Genomic DNA, 7,721 nt, shown 5'->3' with positions numbered 1-7,721 from the left:
GATTCCTGCTCTGCCTAAAGTTTAAAACCAGCTGTCTGGCAGTGGCAGCAGCATTTCTATCCAGGAAGCTGTAAAGGAGTCAATTGAGTTAATGGCTCATTAAAATCTACCTGATTCCTTCTAAACGCTTCATTTTACAGGTGCTAATGACCCTCTCTCCTGTTTAATGGTCTTGATGTTCCACTAATCAAGCTACCCTTTGTTCTGCAGTTTTGCTGTCTGTTAGCCGCGCCTAGTAATGGAGCTCCTATTTCATAGCCTTGAAGACTGTTTTAAGTCATTCCAGTGAAGGTATATTTGTTTTTTCTTCAAGCTTAAACTGAAAAATACAGCCCTAGGTCCCTAACATATTAGTATAGTTTCTAGGAAAACATTTGTTGTTTTATAGATGATGCACCTCACCATCTGCAGCCCCTTTTTCAAAATCCTAGGTCTGCCTATGTCCGCCCCCACCTACCTCACATGTTGGATCAGACTCCTACAGCACCTGCCCCACACACTGGATCCGGCCCATTGGCTGGGTCTGGCCCACAGACAGACCAGGCACCACCCATCTTGTCCACAGAGCAAAAAGTTTGGGCACCACTGGCCTAGATGATTCTCTGGTCAAATAACCCTATTAACGCTGTACCCAGTATCCTTCCAGGTGCTTTCCTCTGCCCTTTTTAAGATGGCTTCCTTCTGCCTGAAGGACCTCGTCAGCCTGCAGGCTTTGCGCTGTTCTTTACAGTACAAGGTGGGTGTTGAAGGCTCTCTTTCTACACCTTACACCCACTTCATGCTGGAGGAATGACAGTGCACAAAGACAGCATCCTGCCATCACAACCCCCAAGGGATGATCTCCTGCCCAACCTCCTATACCCCTGCAGCACCCAAGATCCTAGACCCAGGGCATGAATGTGTAAGACTGTGCCTGAACTTTCAGAAAGGTCATGAGCAATGCAGGTAAATGTACCAGCCACAGTGTAGGTATCTTGCACTGCAAAAAACAATTTTAAAAAATTCAAGAGACACTGCAAAGTAAGCAAATCCCCTGGGTAATCTGGCCCCTGAGATTTGCCTGGGGGAGGCTGGGGAAAGCCTGTAGAAAGGGGAAGGGCAAGGGCAAGGGCAAGGGCAAGTCTGATCTGACTGCCGAGGCCAGGTTAGGCTGGGTGTATGGTTGGGTTATGCTGAGGGCTGCTTCTAATAGAGCACAGGATGCTGCAAGGTAGCAAGACAGGATCTATGCTCACCTGATCTTTCAGGGAAGATAACAATCAGAATGAGACCAAAATCAACATGTGGTGAGACTGCGAGCTCACTGCCACAGGATGTTGTTGAGGTCATAAAACTCAGATTGATTCAAAGAAGGGGAGAGGAACAGGGGAATGTTTTTACAAAAAACAATGCGCAGAGCAAGAGAGTAGTGACACCACTGTGGAAGGGATATGAAACTTCCTGCTTCAGGACTTCTGATAACCTCCAGCTCTTACAAGTGATGCTTAGCTCTTCTTGGAGCCTTTCATGGAAAAGACCTCACAGAATTGCACAAATGGAGGTCAGCATCATAACTCCATCTTACAGATGGGAAAACTGGCACAGAATGGGGAAGTGGGGATAAGAGGAGTTATTTGCTTGTAAGGTGACAGGAGTGGACTGAGATCCCCTGTTGGGCATGCAGATCCAGCCAGCCCATATACTGTGAGCTTTTGGAGACACTAGGGTCTCTAGGCCAGTGATTCTCAACTTTGTTAGACTGAAGGCACCCCTCATTAGACTCAAGGCTCCCCTCAGAAAATGCCAGCTCTTAGTACTCATTTTTTGACAATAGAAACAATTCTTATTTGCCCATTTTTATTTAACCTACAGACAACAGCACCCCTGAATCTATCCAGACAGGTGGGGAGCTGGCCCTGTGGATCTTCTTCTCATGCTTTGCATAGTCTTGGACCTAAACCGGGCCTCATCTTCTACCCACTACATCTTTAAGAAAGACAGCAGTTGCTTTACCTCCGTTCCACTGCCAAATGGGAATCATGAACACTGTGCTCTCACTGTTAGGCCATAACTATGAACAATCTTTTTTTGCCTTGGCTGGGAGTGGTTTTTCTGAGATGCTCCTCACCTGCAATTCTGAGGCACAGCTCTTTAAAAATCAAGCTGCTTAGGGCTTTGTTACACATTGCACTTGGAGCTGTTTAAAAGTTGATTGGTGCTAGTGCCAGCTTGCGGTTGGAGTAGATACACCTTAGAGCTAAACACCTTCTCTGACTGTCCCCTACCTGCACAGCTGTGACTTGCCACGAGAGGGCTGCCAAACAGGGGCCTGACTAGGAGCTCCAGCTGTGAGTTGCCACCACAGGGACGGTGAGCCAGGACGGGCTTCTGTCCCTGTTCTAGGTGGGGGGAGGCAGTGAGAGACGGGTTGGCAGGGGGGCTAAGAACGTGAAGCTGGGAGGCAGAGAGTTAATGGGACAGGGTTAGGTAATGAGGGAGGTCAGAAGGAAATGGGGTGGGGGAAGGGTGGGGGAATTAAGAAAGTCAGACACTAAAAGATAAAAAAAAAAAAGAGAAAAGAAGAAGGAAGAAAATTAAAGAAGGCCCCCTGTTTTAATAAATTTGGACTTGGATCTGGGGTGTAGAGGGCGTTTGTCATGTTTCTTAGGATAGCTGGGAGGTAGGACCGGTGATGGAAGGGGCTTTTGGGAGAGCTATTGCCCCTGCCCTGAGAAGGAAGTCCCAGATTATGGAGACAGGATCCAGCTCTCTACCTTGTTCATCCCCCCTCCCAAAACCCACTCTTGGACCCATCTGTGCCCTGCGACCTGGCTAGCTGGCATGTGCTCTATAAGCTGTTTGCATGGGGTTGCACTCTTGGGGACAGGAAGGTCACTTCCCTGGGGGTGGGAGGGGGAGTTGGCTTGTTGCCAGAACTGCCCCCAGAGCAGTAGAGTTCAGGGGGTAGAAACTTTGTCCACACAAACCAGAAAGATGGGGGAAAGGACACTGCATTCTGGGATGCTGGAGGACTGTGGGCCATGACAGACTTTGCACATTACAACCTGATATTGTGTTACAACCCAGAACATGCATGGGGTTATACCTTGTTTAGGGGCCCAATCATCATGTGATAACTAAAGCTCAATGGACATAGTTTAATTGAACCAGATGTAGTTGAACTACTTTCTGCAACTGGCTTTGTAAAGTCTATTACACTAAGCATTGATTTAGGGTCTCTTTGCATTGAGAGTTGCACAGTTGGTCCACCAGGTATAGCAGAGCCTGTAATTTCTTATCTCCGGGAGTGGGGCAGGAAGGGGCTACTTGCGCAGGTGGGATGGGGGAGTGTTGCACCCTCACTAGACCAGCTTCTGGGAAGCCAGGCATCATCCCAGGTTGGTTGCCACTTCCTGGGAACAGCTCACAGTGACTGCAGTTTCAAGAAAGCAGAACCTGCTTCTCTATTTCTGGTACCTCCTGCTGCCTCTGTGAGGAACTATCATATCTAGGTAGTAAATCTGGCACCAATCTACTCAAGCACTGGGGCTGTCCCAGGGGTGGAAGGCAGGGAGGAGGGCTGTGGCTGGTGCAGTGATAGCAGCCTCCTCTTACCTCTATGTGGGAGGGAGGGGGAGTGTTACACGATTGCTTTGTGACAAATATCTGGATTCCCAGAGCCCTTTTGTCCTGTCCTTCTGTGTCCCTTCCTGCCCAGGTCTGGGAACCAACTTTTCACACTGCGTGTCCAAGAGCAGACTTCACCCCAGGGTTGCCACTTCACTTTCCACTTACGGCTCACTCCCCCTGGGTGCCCTCTGCCCTCCCTTTCCTTTCTGCATGAAAAGCATGTTGACAGCTTGGCTCTCCCCTGTCCTCCAGGCCCAAACCCTGCCCATGAGGATCCCGTAGCTGGCTCCTGCCTCCCCTGCCTCTGTGTGGCCACTTATTCTGAAATCCAGAAGTAAAGGAGGATCCTCCCACCTTTCTCAGCCTCTCCTGTCTTCCCAATATTTGCCCTAATTTAAGATGTCTTGGCTCCTCCGGTCTGGATACTCTCCTTCCCAGTCCCATCAGGGTGCTTTCTGATGGTGAATTTCCCCGGCTGGGTAGAAGTGGGGCTTAATCACTAGCCAGAATCTGCTTCTCTGACCCCAGACTGTTGGGGGGAGGTTTTTACCCCTTTCCTTTTTCCTCCAGATGGAAGTGCCCACGGCTCATCTGTGGGGAGTGACCACACATTAATAGAACACAACTTGGGTAATATAGATCAGGGATTAACCTGGCTTGGAGAGGTGTAACTTTAAACTGCCTAAAGTGTGCTTAAAACCAGTTTCAGGTATTAATGTGTGGACAATCCAGAGATTAAAACTCCAGGATATGTCTACAATTAATGAGTAACAAGGCCCTTGATTAGTTGCCTAAAAATGAATTTATTATCTAAACTTTAAGTGCACACATTGCAGTATTTTTTACCAAAATTCAGGGTTGTTTGTATTTCACTTCTTTACAATGTGGATCTTTAACACTAGCCATTATGCCAGGAGAAGATTCCCTCTCGCAAATCCATTTCAATTCATCACTGTAGGTTTCTAAATCAAATTGCTACCCAAAACCCCTGAGAAATTCTCTTCAGCCTTAATGAATTCCCAAGAAGCAAAGAGCAAAATGAACAAGTTTTGATTTCTCCAGCAGCATCCTCAGCCATCCTCCCCATGATTTAGTGGAATTATTTGGGTTTTGGTTACAAACAAAAGAGCCCCAAATGAGGTCCCAGCACCCAGTGTGCTAAGTGATGCACAAACCGAGTCCCTTCCTGGAGGACTCTGCTGTTGTGACTGAGGGCACCCATCCAAGGACAAGTCAAGAAGTGCAGTCCCTGCTTCAAGATGTCAAGGCCAAATATCAAGCAAAATTAGGAGTCACTGGATCAAGGACAGGTGACAGCAAGCAGATTAGTGCTACTCCCCTGCAAGGGGTTGAACTGCTTCCTACAGTGGGACCTGCAGGAATCAAGGACACAGGAACCAGTCATCCTACTGCTTCTAAGGAGTGAGCCACTGTCAACTGGTGAAGGATGGAAGGAAAAAATAAGGATTGGAGGCAGGAGTGGACTCAGTGAGGGGGAATCAGAAGGGCCATGATGTGCACGCAATAGCATTTTGTGCATTTTCACAGCAAACATGCAAAAAGTAAAGCAAAGTTCATAGGAACAGCTACATCATCACTTTCCGCAAGGGTGGGGAAGCACTTCTGCCTGGGAACTGCTGAAGTTCCTGTTTCTTCGCCAAGGCTAACACCCATGACCTGCTGTAGTCAACTCTCTGATAGAAGGGAATGTGGGAAAGTCAGAGTTTCCTGAATTCAGGGTCCTTGTGATGGCAGAATAGCCTTAGGGGTCAGGTGTCTGAAGAGGAAGGACCCTGTGGTGGGGGTATGAGTGTAGGTCAGGGGTGCAGATGGGAGGCGCAGCTGGGGAGGGAAGCTGAGGAGAGAGAGATTGCTCCCAGTGTATTGCTGTCTTGTGGACCTGCAGTCAGCATCTCAGCACAGGGCAGGGAGACGCATGTCCGTATCTCAGGGCATTCTCTGCCTGCCTAGCATAGCTTCGTGTGCTGGTGTGAGGCAGTTTCACCTTCATCTCATGAACCTCCAGGCACATGCAGGGCCCAATTCTGGGCAGAACTGATCCATGGGACCAATAACAAATTCCAGTTTGCACCAGGCCCAGCATTTCATGCTTCCTATCCCCTCCCACCAACCATAAGGTCTAGAAATGTACTTAACTGCAATCTTGGCGATGTCATTACCATGGTCTATGGCTGGAGATGGGATGCTGGGTTAGATGCTAGGTGAATTTTGACATGAGCTCAGGGGATTTAGGCCCTCAGTTCTCACTGGCATGCCCTTTCCCGGCTGCTCTGTAGCTCGTCTAGGGGAAGCGGGAGGTGGATCTGAGCGAGCGGTGTCTGCGGTGTCTGTAAGACTGCTGGTCCTGCAGCCTAGTGAACCTCACATGATACCGAGGAGCTGCTGTCATTCACCCTGATGCTGGTCTGAAGTTGTCTGGCTGGTATCCAAGACAGGAAAGACCCCGGCAGCTCCTGGGCATGAAGTCTCCTGCACACCAGAAAACAGCACACACCAGCAGGATTTCCAAGCCCAGCTGGTGCAAAGCCTAAGCCCCCAACCAGGACCAGCCCTGCAGGCAACCACTGCTCACTGGGTCCCTGACTGCGCAATCAGCGGCTGCCCTCCCAGGCCTGGAGAGCTGCACAGAGCAGGAACCTACTGCCCTCTCCTGTCTGCTGGCCTGGTTTATCGTATGGGTGCACCTCAGTCCCTGCACCTGCCTCAGCTGGTGCTGTATGGAGCAGGGGCACCTAGCGGCCATTCAGGGCAATGTTTCAGTGCACAGGCAGGAAGGGTGGTAAAGAAATGACATAGTGTCACCCGTTATTTCCAGACTGGAGGAGGACATACCTGTCTTGATGGGGGAAGAGCCTGCTGGAGAGGAGGTCACCAGGCCCTACCTCTTGGCTTGTTCCTTTGAATTTCCTCTTTCCCACCTTCACCCTGCTACCCCTAGTTCACATCCCTGTAGTAATTACAGCAGCTGCTCACATGCAAAGTGTGGACACATTGGGCACCTATGCACATGATAGAGCTCTGCTCTGATGCACACTAATTAGCATGAATTGGAGCAGACTTAATTAATCAGTCTGCTGGAGCGTGCTCGTTAGCATGCTCCAGCAGCCTCCCACATCATGTGTATTCAGTATCCCCACATTTTAAAATGCCAGTGGAGGCACTTAATTAGAGCTTGTTGAACAACAGCTACTCTAATTAAAGCACCCACCGCCCTCCACCCCAGAGCACTTGTATAGATGCCCATTAACCACATTGTCTGAAGTGGCTTCAGCATCAGGACAGCCCAGATTGTGCGTGTCCAAGACCAACTTACCAGAGATGACTCAAATGAAGTGTCAGGAGGCTGAAACAGCTGGAGTCAGCAGCTGCCTTACAGATCTGTGATGGGCCCCTACCACTGATCCTCTCTGCCAAATGCCTCAGGGCTAGGACACAGGAGACCTTTTTCTTCCCTTCCCTTTTTTGATTGGCAGCTTGTAGGATGAGGGCTGCCCCTGTGTAGCACCTGGCACTCTTCTTCTGTAGCAATCCCTCACAGTCAGGGATGATTGCCTTCCATGACTGCCTTATCGGTGCGTCCAAAGATCTGGGATCTACAAACTCCTGTAGCTCCTGCATATGTTTCCATGTGGGGTGAGTGGCTCCAGTTTTTTGATTCAGTCCATGACATGCTGTTTCTGCCGCTCACACTTTTCCATCCCTGTTGTCATCATAAGGTTTCAAAGTACTGAGATTCTTCAGCAGACTCTTCCTCCATTTGGGGCAGTCCTGGACAATAGTTTCCCATGAATTGGTGTCAATGTTGCATTTTTTCAAGATGGCCTTGGGGACATCCTTGAAGCCTTCTCTGCCCTCCTCTTGAGCATATGCCTGGATTGAGCTGGGAGAATCAAACTTGCTTCAGGAGTCTGAAGCCGGACATCCAGGTGACATGGCCAGCCCAGAAAAGTTGATGCCGGATGATCATTGCCTTGATGCTCATTGCGTTTGCTTGTGAAAGGAAGCTAATGTTGGTGCATGTGTCTTCCCACTGGATTCAAAGGGTTTTCGACAGACAGCTTGATGGTATTTCTCCAATGACGTGAGGTTCC

Source organism: Crocodylus siamensis, chromosome 15, assembly GCF_052110815.1.
Source record: "Crocodylus siamensis isolate JL-2025a chromosome 15, ASM5211081v1, whole genome shotgun sequence".
Classification (NCBI taxonomy): domain Eukaryota; kingdom Metazoa; phylum Chordata; order Crocodylia; family Crocodylidae; genus Crocodylus; species Crocodylus siamensis.
This window is presented reverse-complemented; position numbering follows the sequence as displayed.